The sequence below is a fragment of the Papio anubis genome, chromosome 13 (genome assembly GCF_008728515.1).
Source record: "Papio anubis isolate 15944 chromosome 13, Panubis1.0, whole genome shotgun sequence".
Lineage (NCBI taxonomy): Eukaryota > Metazoa > Chordata > Mammalia > Primates > Cercopithecidae > Papio > Papio anubis.
Window position 1 is genome coordinate 22,811,518 of NC_044988.1, and position 27,182 is coordinate 22,838,699.

Here is a 27,182-nt window from a genome sequence, read left to right on the forward strand (position 1 = left end):
TAAATAGGCAAGGACATATCTACTACACGATAGTATAGTCAGAGTAAAAAAAAAAATTATCAAGAAATGAGTCAAGACAACCAGAATCTATTGACATTAACACATCATTTGACTGTGAAGAAAGCCACAAAATTTCTGGGTTTCAGCTATTGTAGCAATAGCAGGATGGTGTGAAAATATTTCTATGGCCCCATTCAGCTCCATTATCAGATCATTACTCATTTCCTACCGCCCCCATCCTGGCTGCCTGCTCCCCAGCACACAAAGCACCCACTACAGCATATAGGTAAATACTTTTAAAGGAATGACTTTCCTGGTGAATTTTTTTTTTGTTGTTGCCATTTATCTTATGGCAGATCAGCCAGTTGCTATGACCCAGCAAAGTAAAACAGTGTGTGGTGCAATTATCTGGGAAATATAAGACCATCTATGCCATCAGATAATGCAGGGAAGGGTGGGCTTTGTTTCCTGAACAATCTGCCTGGTCGCTGTGGATGGTCCCCAAATCCTCAGATAAATGGACAGGGCTCCACTTTTCTTTGGCTGCATAACTCCAGTTCTTTGTGAATCAGGATCAAACTCCTTGCTGTAGAGATAAGATCATTTATGCCACATTTTAAAAGCAAGAGTTCCTTTTGAAAGGCTCATTTTACTCTTTTAGTGTCATATGACACTCTTTCACCATCCCAGAGGGTCCTACGACCTACAGCAGAGGCCCTTGTGTTTCTACAATAACATATCTCAGTAATAAGTATAATAATAAGTATATAAACGAACTGGATTCATATAATGCTCTGTCTTCCCACAAATAGTTCCAGGGACTTACAGAAGTTATTTCAACCACTAGCCTTCACATTGATGGCTATACGTAAATATTTAAATTTCTAACAATAATTATGTTATATCAGCACCAAAATTACAAAGGCAGAAAGTAACAACGTCAACAATTTGCAATAGAAAACTCCATCTCAGAAAAAGTGAATTTAAACTTTGCAAATACATGCAAATAAGGAACCATTGATATTTTATGACTCAATTAATTTTAAAAAATCACCAAAATATATTTTAAAAATGTGAACACTGCCTAAATTGTGGAATCAGCTGTATGAATTCGAGAAGTGACTTCTCTGAGAAATTTCTGCTGGGCTTACAGATGCTAATACCTTCTTATTTTCCCACGCTGACATCATATGCAAACTACCATGTCAAGAACGCATTTGCAGAATACATAAGCAGTGGAATGAAACATTATTAGTTCTTATTTGCAGCTGCTGCCAACCCCTGAGCCCAAGCTCTAATTGGAATTACAGTGAATTTAAAAGCAGTGGACACTCCAGGATCTGAATAACGTACAGGGAGCTGCCATCCAAGACCCACGTTCTTTCAAAATGCATACTTCTGAAAACTCAAAGTTAAATAAACCCTTGAACTTCATGACTTGATGAATGCAGAGTTTTAAAGATACGTGACTTCAAGTCTTTGCTGAATTATGTATAGATTTGTTTGAGCAATAATAAATTTAAAATGGAAACGTACCATATACTTATATGTATTAAGGTTTTATTTCTCTCCCATCAAAAGTAATTTTCAAAGAGCCGTTGGTTTCTGGATTCTTCTCCATCGAAAAGAGCAAGCTCCCACTTTAAATGTCTCCTGATTACTGGCTGCTTCTCAGGCTAATAAAAGCTGCTAAATCACTGCTAGGACAAAGGTCCCCACTGTGGTGCATGAAAAAGAAGATTTACAGTCATATGCTATGCTGAACAGCCTTGTCGAGGGCAACACAGTGCCCTGCGTCTGTGACAGGCTAAAACAAACCGCATGCCAGATCTGATTTCAGACTTACATAAGAGGCCAGCCAGGCTGTAGCCTCAGTGCTTAGGAGAATAAACTGAATTGAGAGGGGGGCTGTGAGGGAGAAAAATGGGGGCCAGGCCATGCAATTAGCATGTGCCTAGTTTTAATGACTGATTTCCTCAGATAGCCAATTCCCAGTGTTGATTTTGCTTCTGTGCCCACGTTTCTCTCTAGGTCTTTTTTTTTTTTTTTCCTTCTCTCCTCTTCTGTACACAGACACATTCTGATTGAGAGAAACACCACCCAACCATTTGGGTAACTGTATCGTATTTGGCTATATTCACAACTATAGAAAGGAGATGCTGGGCAACGTTCTAGGATGACAAGATATCTTTTTAGCGGGGACTGAATTCTTAATGCCATCTTACTAGCAGAGAAAGCAGGGGGCACACTGCTGTGGCCTGGTGCTACCAAATATTCATTGGTCATCTGAATTTTCAGGCTAGTATTTCAACTATCTTTCCACTTTTACTGAGACCTTTGTATTAATTCAGTCCTCAATAAACAAACAAACAGAAAGCTTGTATTGAAGCTATGATCAGATAAATGCTTGTGAAGATAGATAGTGGCCTTCTATTCTGTTTTTTTTTTTTTAAAGTTATTCAAATTACATCTGGAAGAGGCTGGACTTTGGGTTGTTCTACACTCCCTTCTAAGGTTTAGCTGTGGCTAAACAGGGCTGGCTGTGTCTGCTTGTTATTTATGCAGCTTTTAAATAACAAACTCCTGCAACTGTCCAAAAAGAAATGAAAAGCCCAGGTGCTTCGGTGAAGCATAACTTTCCCTGATGTAGGATAGGAGGGCACAGACAAAAAGCAATGATGATTGGACCTAACCTGGGCTTCTCAGGTTGCAATGGCAGAGAAAGGAAGGAAGTCCAGTTCAAAATGCAAATACATGGCACTAGGAGTCAGGAGGTCCAGGTTCTGGTCCTGATTTTGATGCTGAGCTGGATCACCCCAAGCAAATTACTTTACTTTTCTGGTTCTCAGTTGTCTCACCTGTGCAATCAAGAGTTTGGAGTAAATCAGAGGTTATCAAATTTAAGTGTGGATTGAGAGCTCCTAACAAAAGGGCTTGTTAAAGCACCAATTGTTGGACTTCATCTCTAAGATCTGATTCAGCAGGTGGGGCCCGAGAATTCATGATCTCCAACTGTTAATTGGAAATTAACAATTTCCCACGTGATGCTGACACTGTGGGTCAGGGAGTCACTCATTGAGAACTGTTGAATTAGATGATTTCCAAGAGATCTTCAAGTTCTAAAGTGCTACAGATCATTTCATGTCAGTTCTAGATGGTTGCATATTGTTTACGCCTGGGTCGAAAAAAGTAAAGACTGGCCCCACAGCTCAGCCTACTCTGGTTTTAGTAGGAAATCATAAGATCCCAATTTTCTTTGAAGTCATTTGCTTGATATTTAAAACAGAGGGTGTAAAATAATTGAAAGTGCAAAGTAATTTTTTCAAACAGGTAAATGATCTATCAATTAGTGGCTGTACAAATTGGCCTGCAAAGATAGGTTTGGTGATTCATTTAAGTTCATGCTTATAGAACTTGTGCTTTCTCTTTGAATCCATTTGCTCCTTGCGTTTAAAAATCACATTTTTGACATAAACTTCACCTCACTGTTGAATACTACCCTCAGTGCCTGATACATAAGTGGTAACCTGTTAGTCACTGGTAAGGTATGTGATGCCAATTCTGGTTATAGTTCTGTTACTGACAAAATATAGCCTTTGAGAAGTAATTTTACTACTCCGGGTCTCAAAATTCTTATGGATAAAAAGAGCATTCTTACCCGGAATTCTTAATATTTATTTATGATTCTGAATTTTCAAATATGTAAGTAGATGAAATGTTTGGTTCCTGAAACAGAACCAAAATGCAAATGAAAAAAGAGGCAAACTACGTAAGTCTCATCTGGTGGCTCCAGATTCAGGAAGAAAAATAATTGTTAAAACCCATCTGCTCTCACCAGGACTACCCAAAATTGGTCTTCCTGCTTCCACTTCTGCTCCATACCCCTCTGTGTAAAATCCTCCAACAGCTTCTCCCTGCTCTCAGAATAAAACCCAAACTCTATATCAAGGCTCCTTCCCCTCTCCAAACTCATCCGTCCTAAGTCAGCTTCCCGTGGCTTCCTAAACTCCACGGTGGCCTTCTTTCTGATCCTTGAACACTCCAAGTTTATTTCCTCCTCATGGTTTTTCCACCAAAAACACCTGTCTGAAATGCTCTCTTGCTTAGGTCTGCCCTTCGATTCAGATCTTCAGACAGTTCTTCCGTGACTGCCAATCTTTCTCCATTACATTGCCCTGTTTTAACGGCATAGCACTTACCATTATTATTATTTTATGTCTTTATATCTTTATCGCCTGTCTCTCTGTGAGGGCAGAAATCTTCTCTGCATTGACCACCTTATACTGAGAGCCTAGAAGGGTGCACCGTGCAGGATATGTGCTCAATATATTAGTTTATGGAATGAATGAGTGAATGAATAAGTGATATTATAAACATGATATGGAAGAAGCCCTTTTGCTCAGTATAGAAACATGACCCTACATTGAATGATTAATAGCTAAACACTTATACTGTGCATATTACATGCTAGGCATTTTTAAAGTTCTCTGTTTGTTAATATATTAATATTTAACTCTCATAACATACTTAAGGATGTAGTCCCATTATTATATTCCACATTTTACAAAGGAGGAAATGGAAGCGGAGAAAAGTTACTTGACTTGCTCAAAGTCAGAAAGCCAGGAAGTACATGGCCAAGATTCAAACTTAGGTTGTCTGTTTTCAGAGACTGTGCTCTTAATCATTATGTTATAGATGATAAGGTGAAATTCTGAAAATCCTCCCCACAAAACATATCCTTGCCAAACGATTACCCAATAACACTGGATCACCTCTGCTGATGAGATTCTCATTACCTTAGAATCAGCCCATTTCTTTCTTTTTTTTTTTTTTTTGAGACAGAGTCTCGCTCTATTGCCCAGGCTGGAGTGCAGTGGCGCAATCCCGGCTCACTGCAAACTCTGCCTTCCGGGTTCATGCCATTCTCCTGCCTCAGCCTCCTGAGTAGCTGGGACTACAGGTGCCCGCCACTGCGTCTGTCTAGTTTTTTGTATTTTTAGTAGAGACGGGGTTTCACCTTGTTAGCCAGGATGGTCTCGATCTCCTGACCTCGTGATCCACCCACCTCGGCCTCCCAAAGTGCTGGGATTACAGGCGTGAACCACCGTGCCCGGCAGAATTAGCCCATTTCTTACAGTGAAAGCTCTGATGAGAAATTCTCCCTTTTCTGACCACAAATTTCTCCCAGTGCTACCGCCACCCTTTAGGTGCAGCTTCACTCCTTGAGGCCTATAGAACAACTGTAACCTTTCTTCCACCTGCCCCCCAGCAGTTGCAAGCCACTCAGCATTGCTTCCTTGAATCTTTCCTTCTCCACTGACCATCCCTTGTTCTTTCAATGGCCTCTTGTGTAGTGATACCTTAGCTCTCTTACTATACTGGCTGCTCTTTCCTGAACATGCTCCATCTAGTGTATATCCTTTAAAAATTTGGTCCCCGCATTGGATACCATATTTTTGGTATGATCCAGTCAACAAAAAAGGGTGAAAAAGTACTTTATAATAAACTTTTGAAAATCAAACGAATGGCGACCACTATAATTTTTTCCCCAGGATGAACTTTTACATTCCAGTTTACTCTGAGAGATTTCCATATACACTGTGAAAAAACCTAAGATTAAGTTAAACGAAACTACCTACTGTTAAGTCTCTAATTATATTGTATAAGTTGGGATTCCTGAATTAATTTCCAGTATAGTAGTCTGCCCCAATCCGTGCCTTCTGTGGTTTTAGTTACTGGTGGTCAACCTTGGTCCAAAAATATTAAATAAAAAATTCCATAAATGAACAATTCATAAGGTTTAAGTAGTGTGTTGAAATCTCTCGCCATCCCACTCTGTCTCGTCTGGGACATGAACCATCTCTTTGTCCACTGTATCCATGCTGTTGACGCCCTCCGCCCCTTAGTCACTTAGTAGCTGACCTGGTGATCATATCAACTATTGTGATATCACAGTGCTTGTGTTCAAGTCACCCTTCTTTCATTTAAAAATGGCCCCAGTGCATTTGCTGGCGATTTACATATGCCAAAAGAAGCCATAAAGCACTTTCTTTAAGCAAAAAGTGTCAAAGTTTTGACTTACAATAAGGAAAAATCATACTGTATATAGGGTTCACTACTATCCAAAGTTTCAGGAATTCACTGATGTTCTTAGAATATATCCCCCCTCAGATAAATGAGGAATACCATAATATGAAAACAACAAATTTAATTTATGTCAGTGCACATACATTATCTCTAGATCGGCACTGTTCCATGGAATAGAATGCAAATGTTACATGCAATTTAAAACTTTTTAGTAGCTGCATTTAAAAAAGTAAAAAGAAATAGATAAAATTTTAAAATGTATTTTGGTTAATCCAATATATCTAAAATATTATTTTTACATGCAAGCAATATAAAAATTATTAATAACATAGTTAATGTTTTTTGGTAGTCTTCAGGATCAATGGTACATTTTATACTTATAGAACATGTCCAATTGGACTGGCCACATTTCAACTGCCCAACAGCTAGTGGTGCCATATTGGACAATGCAGCTATAAATGCTCATAGAAGAGATAATGCCTGGCAGATATTTATTCTTCGGGCTGCCCTTTAGAGTTTGCTATTTATGATTACCAGTATATAGGATCAACCTGACAATTGCTTTCTTCCAGAGTAGCTGTATAAGGAAAGAGCAAACGGTTTTAAGTGACATCCTTTTCTGTCAAATGTACTGTCAGGTGGTAATTGAAAGGTGGAAGGGACCAAAGTTGGTACTGGCCAATTAAGAGAAACTTGCACAGAGCTCGAAATAAAAACTACTTCTCTAACATTGGAAACTAATGGAAAAGTATTTCTCAACCCTAGCTAGGCAATAGGACCACTTGTAGAGCTTTCAAAGCTTACTGTTACCCAAGCCCCACCCTGGTCTGCTAAATGAGAATTTCTGGAGATAGAGTTCAGGTTATCCTGATCTGTGGCCAAAGTTAAGAACCACTTATTATAGTCATTTAGGGCTGAAAAAGTGTGTCTTTCCCAAAAGAGTGAGTTCTGCTCTCTAAAGTCATCTACATCGGTATTTGCAAGTGACTAAACAATCTATATTTTCATACATAGATTGGTTTTTTCTTCTTTAAGTGAAAAAATGCCAGAGATTAAAAACACATTCCACTTTAAAAATATCAAATTAATTAACAGTGGGACAACATAAAATATTTTACAATACTTAAGAAAATATTGATAAGAACATTTTGAATTCATGTTTTTAAATTGATGCAATTGCTTAGTGTGGCCAGAAGAAAGGGAATTAGAAATACACACAGTCGGCCGGGCGCAGTGGCTCACACCTGTAATCCTACTTTGGGAGGCTGAGGCAGGCAGATCACCTGAGGTCAGGAGTTCGCGACCAGCCTGGCCAATATGGTGAAACCCCGTCTCTACTAAAAATGCAAAAGATTAGCCGGTCGTAGTGGCACGCACCTGTAATCCCAACTTCTCCGGAGGCTGAGGCAGGAGAATCGCTTGAACCCAGGAGGCGGAGGGTTGCAGTGAGCCGAGATTGCGCCACCGCACTCCGGCCTGGGTGACAGAGAAAAATTCTGTCTCAAAAACACAGACACATAATCCTGCAACAGTCAAAAAATACGCATAATTCTACAAGCAGTCTTTTTTTCTTTTCTTTCTTTCTTTCTCTCTTTTTTTTTTTTTTTTTTTTTTTTTAATTAATTTTTTTCTTTTTTCCCTGGGTTGTGCGCGGTGGTGGTGATGCGATCCCGGCTCACTGCAACCTCTGCCTCCTGGGTTCAAGTGATTCTCCTGCCTCAGCCTCCTGAGTAGCTGGGACTACAGGCGCCTGCTCCCATGCCCAGCTAATTTTTGTATTTTTAGTAGAGACAGGGTTTCATCGTGTTAGCTAGGCTGGTCTCGAACTCCTGACCTCAGGTGATACACCCGCCTCAGCCTCCCAAAGTGCTGGGATTACAGGCATGAACCACTGCGGCTGGTCGACAAGCAGTCTTAAGCAATATGGATGAGAATATAAACAGGTACAACTTTTCACAGAAAGCAACTAAGCAGTACGCATATTTCAAAAGTCTTTAAATACTGATACCATTTGATGCAATATTGCATTTTCATGTGGTCAAAGATTTAAATAAAGGATTGACAATTTAAATAAAAGATTGAAAGAGCATTATTTTTAATATATTTTATTTAAAAGAACACAAATATCCAATAATGATGCAGCTATTAAACACATATGAGGTATTCATTATCCATATTATGGATCACCATGAAAGTTCATGAAAAATAACAAAAACCATAAAAAAATTCCTTATAATATTTTAAATGAAAAGAGTAGAATACTAAATTTGTTTACGGTATTATGTTTAGAAAATAAGGTTGGAAGAGAATTCACTGACATATTTTAACATGTTTATTTTTTCTTTATGTTTCTGCATTTTCCACATTCTCTGCAATGCCCAGTTATCACTTTTGAAGCTCACGCTGCTCTCAGGGTAGCTGCGTTGAGCCACTCCAGGGAGCAAGAAGCCGCAACATAAATGAAGTTGTGCAGTGTACTGTTTGTGCAGCAAACCCAGATTATGCTGTAAATCCACTTATTCTGAAAAAGTAAATTGCAAAATAAGAAACACTAAAAAGAATTAATCTGGACAAGAAGTAGTGAATTCCATGGGATAAAGAAAATATTTTCTAACCAGAAAGCTCATTTCCAGTGTAGGGTTTGTCCGTGCATTATTTTGAAGTTACAGTTTTCTTATACTTCTCAGCCAGCAGAAACTGCTGCTTCAGAGAAGCCGAAGTTGTGAAAATCTTTCCAAATATAAAAATTACCTAATTTATAATCTCAATGAAGGCAATACTATTCAATGAAAAAAAGATAATGTCCAGGATAAGAGAAAGTGATCATAAGACAAGCTGCAATAATAACAGCTAGCTCACACTCATTAGCTCTTGATCCGCCCCGTCCTTACCCTCTCCCCACACGGTCATGCCGTTATGGGTAACATTATGACCTGGCTGCTCTTGCTAAAAAACATGGGGAGTCATCTTTGAGTGCTCTCTCATACTCCATATTTAATCCATCAGCAAGCTATTTGTTCTTTCTTTAAAAACTATATTGAAAACTCAACATTAAAAAAAATTTAAAGCATTTTCAGAGCTACATTTCTGGTCTAAGTCCCTCTTATTTCTAGCCTGGATTATTACAGTAGCCTGGTAGTTGGTCTTTCTGGTTTCTTACTTGCCTCCTTTCAGCCTATTTTCTGCAGCCAGGAGGATTTTTTAAAAACATGTCAGATAATATCACTCTCCATTCCACCCTTGAATGCATTCCTATTTTACTTAACATAAAAATAAATTATTTACAATGTTGTACAAGGTCTTATGTAACCATGGGTCATAGGAGTCACTACCTCTCCTCCCCTCATTAATTCTGTGACCTCATCTTCTCACACATCGCTGTTCTTTTAACATATCAGGTGCCCTCCCACCTCAGGGCCTTTGCATGGGCTATTCCTTCTGCTTGGGGTGCTACTGAACAGATATCCACATCCCTTACTCCCTTACCAACTTCAGATCTGGGTACAAATATCATCATTTTGGTGAGGCCTCCCTGACAACTCTATTTAAAATTGCAAGCCTCTTGGGTTTACTATTAGAATTTCCCAAATCGTCTGTGATAAACCTCCCATCTTGGTTCTCCAATTATAACTCTATCTCCTTCAATATTGACAGAAGGTCTTTGGTCCTTGGTTAACTGACAGATTTTTAATCATCACCTATTTTCCCTCCTCTCTAGCTCTACATCTTAGTAGGCTTTACCATCCTTCTTTTCATCCTGCTTCCCTCCAAGTTCAAACCACCTCCTTATTTAAAGCCAGGTTCCTAATACCTCAGATCCCAACTCTTCCTTTCTTGCTCTGTGCCATGCTTCGTCAATGATCTCTCTCGTGCATATTTTCTTTTAGTTTTAATTCTCTCCAGCAACCTACACACATACTTGGGTCTCTCCTCTGAAAACAAAATGAACCAAAACAATCTAACAACTTTTTTTTTTTTTTTTTTGTGAGATGGAGTCTCTCTCTGTCACCCAGGCTGGAGTGCAGTGGCGTGACCTTGGCTCACTGCAGCCTCTGCCTCCTGGGTTCAAGAGATTCTCCTGCCTCAGCCTCCTGAGCAGCTGGGACTACAGGCATGTGCCACCATGCCTGGCTAATTTTTTGTATTTTTAGTAGAGACAGGGTTTCATCATGTTGGCCAGGCTGGTCTCAAACTCCTAAATTTTGATCCCGATATTCTTCTGTCTTCACTCCCATTGTCAGTATTATCAAAACATAGTCCTTTATTTGCATCACCTCTAAACTCACTCACAAGAGATAATCAGGCTCCATCCTAAGCCTACTACATCAGAATCTCTAGGTGGGCTTTGATTACATGCATTAAACAACAACAGCAATCAAATCTACAGGTGATTCAAATGCACAACAGGGTCTAGACCTACCTAGCACCACAGTCTCAGTTCCTAGCAGTCTATCTGCCACTTCTCTCTGAGAACTTTTCCCTCTGAGCTGTCTGTGATTAAACTTCTATGCATCAAAGCCAATGGCTTTTTCTCAGCTTTCTTCTTCCTGAAACTCTCATCAGTTTATGATGCCATTGATTATGTCCTTCTTCTAAATCTTCTAAAACCTTTTTCACTTGCTTCGGTGACAGTGTTCTACACTAACTCTTCTTCTTTTTTTTTTTTGCTGCATTCTTTGTTAGTACCTCTTCCTCTTTCTGCCCCCTAAAGCCAGACAATCCTCCAAGGTCTCATGTCAACCCTGATCGCTTCTCTTACTATATCATTTATGAGAGATGCAGCTGCTTCAGCAATTTCAATGATGACTTTTCTGAAGATGATTCCCTAAACCCTGGCACATCTCTCCTTTCAAGTGGTAAACCCAGATTTCCACCATTTTCCCACAGGAATCTCCAAGCTCCTCTATCTAAAATCAAATCAATTTTTGCTTCCCATCCTGACAGTTTGAAATCTTCGTCATTTTTAGATTGCTTTATCCAGATCATCCCCATTGATAAGATGCCAAAGCTCACATATTTTCCTTCTGCCATGTCTTTATATTTATCCTTTTGTCTATAACTATAAAAATTTTCATGAGTATCACTCTTCTGGACTAATACAACAACCTGTACTTATTTCTCTATTGCCAGTTAGTTTCCTTTTATTTTTATGCCTTTGCATTTTGTTAGATGACTATGTTTGAAATAAAATGTTGACTGTGTCATTGCCCTGATTTAAAGACTCTACCAAAGGTCCATCAATTATTGGCTTATGCCAACGATAATAGGTATATGTCCTCTGGGGAAAAAAAAAAAAAAAAACCAAAAAACTTTCAGGTAAAATAAGAGTTACTCAATTGTAATTTCCATATTGCAGGTTAATATTCTAAGGAGCACTGCAAGTCTCCAAAAAGAGTGTCTGAAGTGTTTCTAAATGTAATTGACCTGGGAACTTCTTTCTCTCCTGAGAAATTTCCCCAGCCTAATCAGATTAGTTTTCTACAACCTCTCTCCAACCTTCTCATCTCTCTGTCTTCACCCTTGCTTGTTTTTCTTCTTGAGGGTACTCTGCTTCTTTCTCTGATTTTCAAAGGCTTTTCTCAGACATTACCTATTTTACGAACACTTCTCCTGATTACCTATACTGGGAAATTGGATTCATTCATTTCTGAAACAGAGAATGAGTTAGCTATGATAATGTTAGATATATTTACTATAAATGACTTGGGTTATCTCAAAAAAAAAAAAAAATCCTGTGGGCTAGTTGTTTGTGTAAAATAATGGAATGATTTGATGCCTAATAAAAGGCAGCACAATCTTACTCCAACTAGAACTACCAATGTGCTCCAAATCCCCACGCCTGCAGTAACCTTGGGTTAAACACTGTACCAGAAGATCTCTTTTGAGGCACAAAATTGGAAGGGAGGGCCTGTGAGTAAATTAAGCCATGAACTCCATGCAACTTAATACTAGTTAACTAGATAGCAATCACTTTGCAAAAACAGAAGGAAGAACCCTCAACCCCAATAAGCACTGCAAAAAAATCCTGCTCTCAGTGGAAATAGAAGGGAAGAGCAAATTTGCAGTTCTGTAGTACATAGCAATTTCCATAGGACTGTCAATACGTTCCCACTTTCAAGTGCTGAAATATCCCATATTGCTAATACCGATTTTAGGATGAGGCGAACGAGCCTCCAAGGAGTTAAATGGCCTCCCCATTTGTGCCCGACCACTCAGTGGCCATGCTGAATGCAAATTCTAAAGATCTGCTTTCAAAGTTTATGTTTATTCCTCTAGATGTGATGGGGACCTGACTGTGACATCTGTTTCCTTCTGCAGGTGGGGGTGGACTCAGCTGATCGAGCTGGCTGGATAGAGGAAGGGTTTTCCCCTCAGGATTCCTGTGCACACAGAGGAGACAAGTATCTGTGCACTTGTTTCTGCCAGGACACATGTGGTAAAAGCATAGAGGAGGGCTGGTCGTGATGCAGTTTCCTAGTCAGGGACTTCCACGAGCTACAGCATTGCATGACAGCCCAGTAAGGCTGTGTTTGGAGGGAGAAGAATAAGCAAGAAGGGAGGCAGGTGAAGACATTCAGGCTCTGAAGATGAATGTCAATTTAGCACAGAACTAGGCCTCTGTATCAGGCCTGCAGCCTCAGAGCACGTTGATTTATTAATTTAGCCCCACTGTATGCAAATGAGAAAACTATAAGCAATCACTGGAGCACATCCCTTCCCCCTACCTTTGGCTTTAACAGTGTACGGTACTGAATTGCGCGGAGACATCCTGTGGTCTCCGGAACCTGAAGAACAATCTTTGCGGGTGTGTGAGTGAGGAAATGAGGGCTTGCTGTAGCGGTGTGGGCCTTTTCAGCCTCCGTCATGTGACCGGATAGCAATCAACATCAATAGCTGTGTCCTCAAATCAGAAGGATAATGATAGAGAATGGAGCAAACAGAGGCACCGAGGCAAGCGGCAAGCCTGAGAGTGTTTGGAGGAGGCGGGTAACAGAGGCCGAGTAATGAAGACAAAATAAGAAACTGAAAAGGTATTGTGTCTGCTGACAGTACATTTCACTGGCTCTCCTCCACCAAAGAGAGTCACTGGTACAATATCCTGAAAGATTTCATCCAATTTAAACCCTAGGTCAAGGGATTGGAAACAAAACCCTCTAGCAGCTTGAGTCTAGCTTCAAGGTGTTCTATTTAATTGCAAATCCACATCACAGCCTAGTTTACACCTATATATGAAACTAGGTTTCATATTATATGCATTTAGCTGAGACTGTGTTTCACAGTAATTTCCTCCCAGGCTCTGATGAAGTGATATTAATTTCCTTTGCATTACTATAAAGAAAAATATCTCCCAACTCTCTTTTAAAGATCATTGATAAGGGGATTATATTAGTTTTTGATAGAAGTGATTAGGGAGATATTATTTACTGACTCAATTTGCTTTCATTTGGACATACGTGCATTATTTCAAAATAGTTCCAACTCCTTTGCTTCCTCCTCCATCAATTGAAGATTAAAAAAAAAAAATTAAACTCAAATTCGTTGAACTTCTGGATTTACCTAGAGTGGTCTGTTAAAAACAGCCTCATGATTTCTGGGATTGATGTGGTCCTGAAGTCAGGGCTAGAGTAGTGTCTGGCATACACAAAAAATGGGCTCAACAAATCTTTGTTGAATGAAATAATAAAGAATGAACAAAGAGGATTCTTTGAAATTAAAAGAGCAAATGGGCCTCTGTTGTTTTCCCACAATGCATGAGTTGAATGAGTGGCATGTGATGCAACTCTTCCTCAAAGGGTTGTTCCACACCGTCCTGTTGCTCATATATCTGCCTGTACCTGAAGCCTGTAGATACTGCTAGGGGTGAAAACAAATATTCTCACTTGAGGATGGGTTGCCATATATGGTGGAAAGAAGCATGCTGGTGCCTACCAGGCTCATTGGTGTGATTAATACCAAAATCAGTGAATGATTGAGTGGTGTGAGTGTACCTGACAGAAGGGCTTTGATGGGCCCGTCTGTCTGAAGGCTCTCACAATCAGGGACTGTGAGAATTAATGATGTGCAAATGGAATGAACATGTGCTAAGTACCTAAAATATGCCAGGCAGTATACTGGGCATTTTATCTATGCTACAGTATTTAATTTTCATAACCTGTCTTTTAAGGTAGATTCCATTATTCCCATTTTAAGCATGAGAATGCTGAAGCTCAGAAGGCTTAAGTACCTTGCCTGGCACTACAAAGATAGGCTGTGCAAAGACCAGACCTTGATCCAGATTCTTGTACTCCCAGAGGCTTTCCACAATACCCCACTACCTTTTAAGTGGGCCCTGAGAAACAAGATTGAGAAATGTGTTCTTGGGAGATCCTTGGAAGAATTCTTAGATAATTAATATTGGAATTATGAGCATCTTGAGTAGAGTTAGCCATAATTTTTGGAAAAAGATACTGGATAAGAAGCAGGAAAGGGATGATTTTGCTAAATCGGAGAAGTAACATCTTTTATCAGTTGTGAAAAACTGCACAGTATCTTCTTAAATATTGCCTCTCATTTTCTCTCCCTATCTTTCTGTGATTCTAGATTAGACCTCCATCTCTATTTCTCTTCCTTTGTTTTTTATATTTTCTAGCTCCTTGCCTTTCTGTGCTGCATCGAGGATAATGTCTTCACTAAGTCTCTCTTCGGTTGTGCCTACTTTGCAATTTAATGTCCACTGAAATTTGATTTCAATCAATATATTTTTCATTTCTGTAAATGTTTTTGCTTTTTTGCAAATATGTTTGGTGTTATTCATTGTCTCCTGCTTATTACTTACATAATATGTATCACTTTTTATTTCTTGAATCATAGGAAGCATACTAATTTCATATTTGGATCCTGTAATTCTAGTATCTGGAGTTTTAAGGAATCTAGATTTTCTGTCTGTGTTTCAGTTAGGGTATTTTGTTTACTTTAGTGTTTTTGTCATTTTTGACTGTTAATTTATATAGTGTCGAACTTTGTGTGAATTCTTTGAAGTCTGGATTGAAGTTTCATTTTTTTTTTAAGAGGATCGCATTTGCTTCTAGGTAGGTATCTAAGGGTACTGTCATTTATTTAAGGTAAATTTTTATATTGGATTGGGCTCCCTCTCACCCACATAGGTAGTATAAGTTTGGGCTGAAAATCCACAGGAGGACAATTTTGTAGTATTAATTCTTAGGAATGTTTTTGTAGCCATTAAATCTCAAAAATGATCAAACGTCATGGAGGTCTCCTATTAGAATCTCCATTAGGAGAAGTTCCTAAGATTACTATTCTGTCTCTTGTACTCCCCGCAGCTATTGACATGAAAGCTCATGAGGGTTGGTAGATAGCTCAGAAATAAAAGCTTAAATGCCCTCCTCCTTTCTAGATTAGGTATGTTTGAAAATTTATTAAAGGGAAGCTTATTTTTCTACCCAAACCTTTGTATTTAAACTTTGCAAATCTCTTACAGTTTAAACACACATCAATTTATAAATAGCCCTGTTCCCAGAACTACATCATCTCTAAAACTTCAAAACATAGTTTAGGAAAAGAATCAATCACAGGTTAAATAGAGTCAGTTTAAGAAAATGAAGGGAGGCTGGAGGATAAGATGGCTGTTTACAGGGGAGGGATGTTCTTTTGCATTATGCACATCACTCTAAGTTTTTATGGCAAGAATTTTATTATATAAATCTGTCTTTTAAAATATAATTGTTTAATATAGAGCCCACTTCTCTTAATTCTAGCTTTGTCATGTGTTTTTTTGTTTGTTTGTTTGGTTGGTTGCTTCTCAAAAGCCTTTACTTTTTTTTTTTTTTGAGATGGAGTCTCTTTCTGTTGCCCAGGATAGAGAGCAGTGGCGCGATCTTGGTTCACTGCAACCCCCACTTCCAAGGTTCAAGTGATTTTTGTGCCTCAGGCTCCTGAGTAGCTGAGATTACAGGCATGCACCACGACACCCGGCTACTTTTATATTTTTAGTAGAGACGGGGTTTCACTATGTTGGCCAGGCTAGCCTCGAACTCCTTACGTCTGGGGATCCACCTGCCTTGGCTTCCTAAAGTGCTGGAATTATAGGCGTGCAGCACTGTGCTCGGCTCAACAATGTGTTTTTAAAAGATGTTTTCTCAGGCACCTTCATAGATGCCGGTGGGGGACGACATGATACAAACACTACAGTGAGCAGTTTGGAAATGTATATAGAATAACAGATGTATTTAACTCTTCGACTCTGCAATCTCACTTTTGAAAATTTGTCTGACAGATTTACCTGCGTACCTACAAGATGATATATTTATGTGGTTTTCCACTGAAGCTTTGTTTCTAAAAGCAAAAGACTGGAAGCATCCCCAATATTAACAGAGAAGCATTTAAATTAAATACGGTACATCTATTCAGTGTAATACGATGCACCTTAAAAAAAAAAAGAATGAGAAAGATCTCTGTACCAATAATGAGATATTTTAAGTAAAAAATGTAAATCACAAATTAGAGGGTATTATATTCTACCTTTTGTACAACTGAGGAGGAAGTTACCAATAGATTTTCTTATTTGCTGTATGTGTTGATTTACTTAATGAACAGATAGCTTGCACATTCTTCGATGTGTTTTCTGAATATTAAACCACTTAATACTCATTGAGACCCTTTGATGTGGATACTGTTTTCTTAAGTTTTGCAGATGCAGAAATTGAAGCACAGAGGGGTTAAGTAACATGACTGAGGTTACACAGCTGTGATGTGGAAGGATGCAAAAGAAAGTAACACAAATGATAAGATAGAGGCAGCAGGTCGGGGCACAGAGCGAGCCGATCTGGCAGGGGTGGGAGCAAAAGCCCTCAATATATTCCCTGTTATATTTTTTCTTCAAACTGCGTGGATCAATGACACAAACAATATATATATATATATTTTAAAAAGTATACAGCCTTTTTAGTTGTTTTCAGTGCAAGTTATTTAGTTTGTCATATTGCTAGTAGAGGAAGGTGCAAAGGTGCGAAAGTTGATTGTAAATCTTGTTTATTTCAGTCTTCCCTCTCTATCACACTGAAAAAAACCTTTTCATTCAAATGAAAGTCTTTCCTTTTCCCTTTTAGATTTGAAAATGATGATTGCTTTTTTGTCTGGGAGATGACTTAGGGCTGAGGCAAGGAGCAAAATTACTCTGTTTCTTTGGAAAAAAAAATTTTTTTGGAGAGATTAAGGTGGGTAGGTGATTTGGTACTTTAACCACAAAACTTAAGGTTTTCTGGATTGGGCTTGAAATAATACTTTCCTTCTACCTACACATGGAATTCATGGTAAAAGCTAGCCCCATCTCACTGTCCCCTGGCTTCCCTGCCATTCTTTATTCCCTATCCAGCTTTATTTTCTTCATGGCATTTATGTATAGATGCCATTTGTGTCATTTTTTTTCTTGTCGTGTTCATGATCTTCTTCACTACAAATGAACAAAACACTCTGTGAGGGCAAGAGCCTTGTCCGGCTTCTTAATGCTGTAGCCTAGTACTTTAAAACAGTGTCTCAAATGTGGCCTGCTTTCCGTAAATATGTATGAAAGTTATGAATAGAAAGTTCCAGTTTATATTCGAAATGAGCAATTTTGTACATGACATTTTGTTTCTTTTGTTTGTTCTCATGCGAACAACAGCCAATCTTGGAAAGCTGTGCACTCATTTTTACAGCATGATAGAAGTAGTCTCTCTAAAGAGACTGCATTTCAAGGGGTGTTATAAAGAGAAACCAGCAACGTCTAAATGAAATCTTAATGCAAAACATGCCTATAAATTTAAAACTAAATATATGTCATTATCTCTAATGTTTGCTTACAATTTTCTGCTGTGGTTCTTAATTGATTGCTTACTTCCATAGGGTATTCCTCAACGTGTGAGGTGTACACCTGAATACCATTCTACAGCGTTTGTTTAAAAATTTAACTTGGTGTTTCTAACCTTCATAGAACATGAACTTTAGTTTAGCTTTTTAAATATATATTTCTATATAATCGTAAGTGGGGCAGGGAGTGTAGGTCAGAATTTTGTTTTTGTATTTAATTAGTGTAGAGTTCATTAGCAAAAGCATTTCAGGAATGAAAACAACAGCCGCCACCATCATCTTCTTTGAGGTGGGCATTATGATGTGTGTTTGACTAATTAAGGAGCTGGGGATCAGGGAAGTTGAGTGAATTGTCCAGGGTCACACAGCCAGACAATCTTGGATTAGAAATGCCAAACTGCCAGCTTTATCTGACTCTAAAGACAATGCTCTTAATTATGACTAGACTATTTCCCTTTTACTGATTAACCCTTCCTTTTAATTCTGTTTATTTATTTATTTTTTTGCATCTTTGTCTTTTGCTGGAAGCTACTAAAAATTACTTTATGAAGTAGATCAAGTATAATCTGTACATACATATACATATATAAATAAATGTCTCCCAAATTTTTTTGATTTTATTTGTATATTAGTTGATTAATTAATAATTGCTAATAAATAATAATAATTGAGGTGCACAGCATTTATAATAGTATTGCTGAAGCAAAATACCAACAAAGGAAGCACTTTCACAATAAATTATTCAAAACAGATAATCTCTTGAAAAATTTTCCCTGCTTTTCAAATCCTAAAGTGTTATTTCTTTCATTCATCTTTAGTTTTTTAACTGAGGGGGTGAACAGTGGACAAAACCAAATAAATTTCTTTATTGTTAACATTTCTTTTACTATTTTAAAATTATCCAAGAGTGCTTCTTGAGAACAAGAATACAATCATGCATCACTTAACTTGGGGGATAAGTTCAGAGACGTGCATGTTAGGTGATTTCATTGTTGGGTAAACACCACAGAGCGTACTTACACAAGTCTAAACCGTACAGCTTACTATATAGCTAGGCTATATGGTTTAACTATTGCTCCTAGGTTACAAACATGCATAGCATGTGATTGAACTAAATACTGTAGGCAGTTGTAACATAATGGTAAATAGTTGTGCATCTGAACATATCTAAACATAGAAAAGGTATAGCATAAACAGAGTATAAAAGATAAAAGTGGTATCCCTATGTAGGAAACTTACCATGAGTGGAGCTTGCAGGACTGGAAGTTGCTCTGGATGAGTCAGTAAGTGAGAGCTGAGTGAATGAAGGTCTAGGACATTACTGTACACTACCGTAGACTTCCTAAACACTTTACACTTAGGCTGTACTAGATATATTTTTTAAAGTAATTGTGCTACAATGTTACAACTGCTATGACATAACTAGGAGATAAGTATTTTTCAGCTCCATTTTTCATTCAAATAAAAGTCTGATGATACCCTCATCAGACCAGAATGTTGCTATGTGGCACATGACTGTATTATGTATTTCATTAGTTAACATACATCTTTTTGTTATTTCTATGTCTGTACTGCTAAAACTCATCAAATGACATTTAAAACTTCAAATGGCATGCAACTAGTCCACAACAAAGCTCTTTGAAAATGTTTAATTTTGGATTAATGAATAAAATGCTTATTTTTAAAGCAGAATGAATCAAATTAAATGTTATTCGTGTTTTTAAGAAAACAAACACCTGTTTGATGATTTTTTTCAACTCTTGTTAAAAAAAACTAGAGTTGAGGGTTTCATGTGGGGGAAACAAATTAGCCTTTTTAAGTTTCAGGAGATGCTGTGGGGACTTTCTTTTGAATAAACAAAAGTGAGTAAGAGAAAAAAAATAACTTTAAGAACTAGAAAGCCATATGCAGAAAAAGTCTTTGCTTTCAGATGCTTAATACATTATTACTTCATTCACCTCTGTTTACTACATAAGAGGATACACAGTCTTTATTCTTCAAGTTCCCAAGCAAAAACAGATTTTCGTGCCAGGAACCATGGGGAAGAGACAATGATGAATGATGAAGGAGGCACCATGACAGTCTAGAAAACTACATTAAATTCAGATAATAAAGAGCTGCATTCTATTTTCAGCTTGGCTCTTAACTGGCTCCATAACTTGGAATAAGTCACTTAACCTCGTGGGCTCAGTTTCCTTATTTGTAAAATGGGTCTTATCACTGCCTTATATATATTACCAAGTGGTGGCAGGAATCAATTCAAATTCAAATAAGTAAACTGCATGAGCAAAGGATGAAAGTGCAGCATTAATATAAGAGAGAATTCTCCCTTGTGTGGGTCATGGGAATAGTTAAAACATTATAGAAAAGTTTTAAAAGTCTCTTTCTTTCTCTCTCTCTGCAAGTTAAAAGCTTTTTGAATGGCACAGATTAAACTACTGTCTTTATTGCTGTCTCACCAGGTGACTGTGGGCTAGTAAGCTGATGTTTTCTTTTTGGAGTTCTTACATTTTCAGAATTTTTTTTCTTGCTATGGAAACAACTTAACAAATGACTCCAGATACACAGTCCATTTCTGGAACCTTGAAGTTACTGACTTGATCTTATTGCGACGGGAAAGTCAGAGTGAATAATTGGTTTAGAATAATATAGTCAATTGAGTTTGCCCTAGAAAGTGAGAGAAGGGAGGTTTAGAGTTGTTTATAATTAATTTAACAAATATTTGAACTAATGGCTCTGTCATGTCCCAAAAAGAGGTGAAGGATTTTAGTTAATGTATTTCCAAAGACTTAGATGAACTTGAAGAACTAGTTAACATAGCAAGGATCCTCTCTATTATCCTATAGAAATACATCAGAGTTAATATAATTTTGCTAATTTCCTCTTCCTCTTCTACTACCTCTTTTCTTCCTCGTTCTCCTTCTCCTCTTCCCTCCCCTCTTCTTCCTCTTCAGCATCATCAGAATCCTACTCAGTTTTAATGCAGTATTTTAGCCCCCTGCTTTTTTTTTTTTTTTTTTAAGCACAGTAAGTATAGCAACTGACTCCTCTCTTTTTTAAACCTTTTAAAAACAAGATGTTATTTTAATTATCTAAATCATGATAAACCATAAACTGACTAAAGTCTTGTCTTTTCTTGGTGGAAGTAACTGAACAGAAGAATACTTCTTGTAAGCAGAGAAATGCATTATATTTTATGAGACTTTGTAATAAATTTACTTTTTAGATATGACTCTATTGTTTCCATTTGGCGGTATCTGTTGAATCGATGACCTAAGAATGTCCTAAGACCAGGACCTACTATCCCTTATATCCATAATTTATAGATAATCAACAACAGCAACCACTTAAGATCCTATGTCATTTTATTTTCCAGTCATTTGTTCTTACACTTGGCTTCTTAAAAATGAGTAATGTTAAACTATATTTAATGTGTATACTACTAACCTATAAATTCCAACACGCATGCATTATTACTGGATTTTTTTAGCAAGTCCCCGAAGTTTTTTCTGAATTTGGATAGCTCATGGGAATTATTGTCACCTCATACCCTGAAACATTTCTGAAGCAGCCAGACATCTTCTTTTGTTAATATGCTTACCATAAAATGGCAAAGGAAGTTTCTCTAAAATCCTTGCAAATATCAAATATCAAAACCATTTCTCAGAGTTCTTAAATTGAGAGATAAAATTGTCTGTGGGGGCGTTGATTTTACTAGGGTAAACAGAAGCCTCCCGTGATTGTGTTTTACTAGAACTAGGGAGAGGAAGATTGGAAAATGTATTCCAGGATTTTTTCCATTCTGCCATCCTAGGCACAGCCCTGGAATCCCAGAGACACATACACATATTCTCATTAGCTGGGCGTTCCCTTGATTTAGCCATTCTGAGTAACCTAGAAGCAGGTGGGAAAAAGATCTGCCTGGTCTTTATTGAATGGGCAATGTAAATCCCTCTCCTGTAACACAAAGATTTGTTTTTTCATCTCCTTTTTCTGTGTATTTTAATATAGTGAATAGAACAATCTGTTTCTTTTTGTGAAATGTTGTGCACACAGACACACACATACACACACACAACACACACACACAACCCTATGTTGCCCTGGGAAAGACTGCAGTTTTCGTGTAAAATAACTGCATGTTTCACCTTGTTCTCCAGGGCTTCAAATTGCCAATCTTGTGATGCGCTGTCACAACTTATGCGTGACTGACTGGTTACAGAGCCCGCTGATCTATATGGAGAGGTGAGAATTTGTCACTGTGCATAAGCAGAAAGATCAGTCAGATACAGTGATAGATCTGTTCTTTGCCTGGATTCGTCTGCTGCTATATTAGGGTAGCTTGGCAGCTGCCAAATCCAATTGTGAGCCTGGTTTTGTGGTTGAGAAAACAGAAAAAGACGAAGTAATGTCCTGACATAGCCACTTTGGGGTACACTAGCTGCAGAATGAAAATATTATTGTGATCATTATGTCAAAATATTCCCTTCGTCTGTATCCACCGTAGGGGGTGCAGCAGCAACGTCAGCATCTTTTCTCAGGCATTGCAGAGGGAATTTATATATGGTGGCACTGGGGTTCAAGTTAGCATCTACTGTGTACATGGGTAGACAGGCAGGCTCACCCAGAACTCAGTCTGACTTTTTCCAGACTGCTAATTATAATTAGCATCTGTCATTAAAAATGAAGCTATCACTCTGGTGCCAGGGGCAAAATATGGTCAAATGACCCTTAAACAAGCTGCAATGGTGTTCTATGAAAATATTACAGATTTTGCAAAACTCATTAATGATGCTGAAGACAATGCACTCATTAGATTGGAGGGTATAAAATGCACACAGTGGCTTATCTGCTTTTGTGTTCATTCACTCAGCTGTGTTCATTACTATTCATGTGGATTAAAGAGGGGAGAAGAAATAAGATCAAAGAAATAATATCAAGCCATTATCAATCATATTTAACCAGTGCCCTTTAACTACCAACCTCCATTCACGATTCCGTATCTGAGAGAAACTTCTTTCTCAGAACCCTCTTAGCTCCTTAAGGGAGTGCTAAAAGGCATTTAGTTTATTTTTATCCCTATATGAACCTTGCCATTTTAACCATAGGAGGAAAATATCAAACAGGGAAGGAAAAGATAATTATGAAATAGTAGAAGGAACGGCTTCAGAAAACCTAAACGTGGGCTCAGTCCTGAAGAACACCGAGTAGAGATATAAATAATTTAGTCAACAGAACAGCTATCCTGACACCACAGTAGCCATCCACTATTTGGAGAGATTTTCTCCCCAATTCAAGATTAAAGAAATAAGGCAATAGTACAGTGTCCTTCTTTAATGACCCCTTTACCAACCCCTAATGCACAAGTTTTTTTCAAGAATGGCATTAACTTTTTAACTTTTCAGTAAGAGAACAAGTTCAATATTCTTAAAAGTCTAATTTCAGCGTGAATATATTTAGTAAAAAGGAATTAGACATTTCTCTAGGTTCCTCCTAATTAAGGAATCATAACTACTATAGCTGATGGATATAATAACAAAGCCAAACACGTGAGAACTGACACCATCATCTCTCTGGACTGATGCTCAGCCCTGCAATAAATTTAAATAAGCTTGACCGGGTCCAACCAGATTAAACTAATTTTTCAAAAAAGTGTGTGTTGGGGGGTAGATTTTTAAAAGACAATAAAATCATATGCATTAGAGCTGGTTAGCTCTCGGAGAACCACGTTGTGATGAAAAACATACATGTCGAAGGGACTCCGCTTCTATTTTATCATCATTCGTACTTCTCCAGGTTGGGGATGTTGCTGTCACTGCCACTGTGAGTAATTTTTCAGGATATTTTACAGAACATTTCAAAAGTGTAGATCTCATCAATTCCCAGAATGGGAGCAGCTGAATGAGGGCTCCTGTGGAACTATAAAGTCCTGCAAAATTTTGCATAAATATGAGGAAAGCCCCAGGAAAAACATTTTGACACTGACTGGATCCTCTCGTGGGGAAGCATCTATCATTTTCCTTATGGGGAAGTTACATTTGTGAGAAAATTCCATAAAATGGATTAGAAAGTCTTTGAACAACATTTGTGTGGAGCAGAGGTAGCAAACACAAATGCCTAGAGAATCCAGGCAGGTAGTGTAATGAGTAAAGCAAGTTCAGTGGGCAATGGAAATACAGAGAAAGTGATGCCCGTTTCAACACGGAAGCCTCTTCTCAGCTCCAGATATGCTGCCTTATGGGAGTGGGGGCCCAAATCTCCTAACTTTTTAAAAAAACTGGAAATCTGAATTTTTGCAAATTTCCTGATTTTAAAATGAAGGTCACTTATTCAAAATGAGCCCCCCCAAAAATAACAAATACATATATATATATATTTGTGTGTGTGTGTGTATAGAAAAAACATGCATATGTATATAAACATATATGTATAATATATATGTTATACATATATGTACTTTATATATGTATACACACACATATATGGAATTCATCACACCAGCTGCCATTTTTAGCTCTTGGAACATGCTACCACACTATCCACATTTACTAAGGGTCTCCTGAACATAAAGATCACTACTTATGATCTGAAAGATTTGTTGGCTATGTTGAAGACAAGAATTTTACTCCTAAAGAGTATGATGTATAGCTGAACCAATAAGGAAAGTAACAATGTACAGTATGGTACTGGATTCTTCACTCTGATTAGTAGCAGTAATAAGACTAAAATAGGCTTTTGAGCAATAAAGATCAGGAAGAGTGAAGGAGAGTGGGAAGGGAAAAATAGAAACTAAACTTAGAGTGGTACTTTGGAGCTGGGTATCAGAACTGATCACTAAGCAAAAGTGGGGAGAGCTGGAGAATCTGTTAGATTTGAATGATCTTCAAAGATATACACATCTATGTGATGTGACTGTTGAAACAGGATTGTTGTTGAAATAGGATTACATTTACATTTAGCCACTTCCCTTATGTATAGAATAGCATAGAAAATAATTATATAAATATTAGTCGTTTACTTCTTAGAAACTAATATTGACTCTAGAGATCATAGATAGCTGATCAAGGATAGGTAAGCTTGAAACAAAATTTCTGATTGCAAATGATTCCACAGCATTATATGTTCTTTTATTTTTATTCACAGTGACAATGTGTCAGCTTAGATAAAAAGAAACACTGGAGGTTTTTCACGGGCTTCAGACATCACATAGCATTAATTCTGATGAAAAATTTTCAAGATGTGACTTTAAATGGCAATGATTTTGACACTGTGAATTTCAAGATTAGGAATTCATCACCCCTCCAGATAAACTGCACCCCATCTGCAAGAAGACAGCAGTCTTTATACAAAATTTCTCATGTAAAGTTTAGTATGTTTACACTCAAAATTTACCAGGGGAGGGTGGATAGAGAAAAGCTATTCTGAGTTCATTTGTACTTATGTTTCTTTCAAAAGAAGATATCATTAAAAAATGTAGGGCTTATTTTTTTCTCTTGTATATTAAAGGAGCCAAATAACAATAAAACTTGATTGTCATTCTATTTAAAGAAGGCAATTATGCAGTGGTTATACATATCCTAAGCTCAGATGTCTGAACCTAAGATGTCTGAGTCTCTAAACGGATCTCATAATAGAATTGCGTTTCACAGAGGGATAAAATGGTATAAAACCCCAAGCTTGGTATTTCTGAAGTGGGAATGCCATTCATTCAGGAGGGGAAATTCAGCTTCTCAGTATTTCCAGATCTTCAGTTTATCTTGGAGATAATACATAGAAAACTGGAAGCTTTGGGGCCACTTTTGATTTGGTTGTGCACATGGACCTAGTCTGAAGGTGGCATCTTGCACCCATTGTGGGTAGGCAGCTTTTGGGTAATGGATGCATTTTAAAAAGCAGAACAATTGACTTTGATCAATCATTGTCACTTTGATACAATAATCAGTGAAATCCCAGTGTTTAGGCCATCAGTTTACATCTTTACAAAGATGTGAGCTCACTTATACTGACTGATAACTATTTCAAAGTAAACTGCCTCCTTAACAAAATGTTCTCAGGTACTGAAGGTTTTTTTCATGATACAAATAGCATCATTAGGGGAGTACTATATTGCAGGATAGTATCATTAACGATATTATAGCCTAGTGCCTTACGAAACAAGGAAAAATAAAGAGTTATAAATAAATTCACTTCTGGGATAAGAATAATGTTTAACAAATGAAGATGATAAAAAAGAAAAAAAATTTTTTTAAATATCTCAGTCATTGGGAAATAAACAATTAGCCTACATTAGAAACAACGCCACCTTGAGGCCAGCGTGGAAGTATCGATGTTCTTAATTCATACCTACCAGGAAGGACACAAAGGAAAATGAGTAATTTCAAACCACAAGCCATAGGTGTTGGTCTGATTTACAGACCAGTTCCTTTTGGTTATCAGCATAAATGTCAGAGTGACAATTTTTCTTCTACTTGGTCCATCGTCCCTCGATCTACATGACAAGAAAGACCAAATTTCCTCTCTAGGTGGCCATATGGCCAATTCTACTTGCAGAAAGCATTGCGAAGTTTTCACGGCAGCATCCATAACACGACCAGTGTCACCTTTACAGATACTGGCTTCACTTTAATCTTGGGGCTGTATTTGGCTTCAAATTCAGGGTATACAAACTATGATAGATTTGACTTTGCTAAACCTAAAGAAAGGTGGCGAATTTTCAGTCAACACCCAAAAGAAATGAATAGAATTATGTTTTCTTCCTCAACCACCAAAATCTAATAGGGAATACAATTTTACTTCTACTTGGAAAATATTTTGCTAATGTGACCTTTCATCCTACTTGGAGTGGAATTTGGATTTATCTCAGAGATTTGTAGAAACAGAAAGGGAGGATCAATTTTCAGAAGAAACGTGAAGTGTTTATACATTTGGGATGAGAGACAGGATATTTATACTACAGAATCTTGAGTGGGCACACCATCAGTCTGATGCACTTTTTTTTTTTTTTGACATAGCTGTGAAGTGTTGCTAAATTAATATGCAAATTTATTATTTTTAATTTATTTATTTTAATAGGTTTTTAGGGAACATGTGGTGTTAGGTTACATGAATAAGTCCTTCAGCGGTGATTTCTGAGATTTTGGTGCACCCATCACCCTAATATAGCAATTTAACTTTAAAAATCTATAATTTAGGACAGAAACCAGGGAGCTAGTTTTCATTTCCCTAGGTATCATGCTTTTATACAAAGATAT

The 27,182-nt window shown here is 37.6% G+C and overlaps 1 protein-coding gene and 1 long non-coding RNA gene across 2 annotated transcripts in view; both read right to left on the bottom strand.

Moving 5' to 3' along the window:
* Positions 1-27,182, bottom strand: part of RORB (RAR related orphan receptor B) — a 196,791-nt gene that overhangs the window by 136,859 nt on the left and 32,750 nt on the right. The window lies entirely within an intron of this gene.
* On the bottom strand, positions 2,453-7,381 carry LOC108582438. The gene is made up of 2 exons (XR_002517643.1): positions 5,640-7,381; positions 2,453-2,858 (listed from the first exon to the last, which is right to left on the bottom strand). It is a non-coding gene; the product is annotated as an uncharacterized LOC108582438 (long non-coding RNA).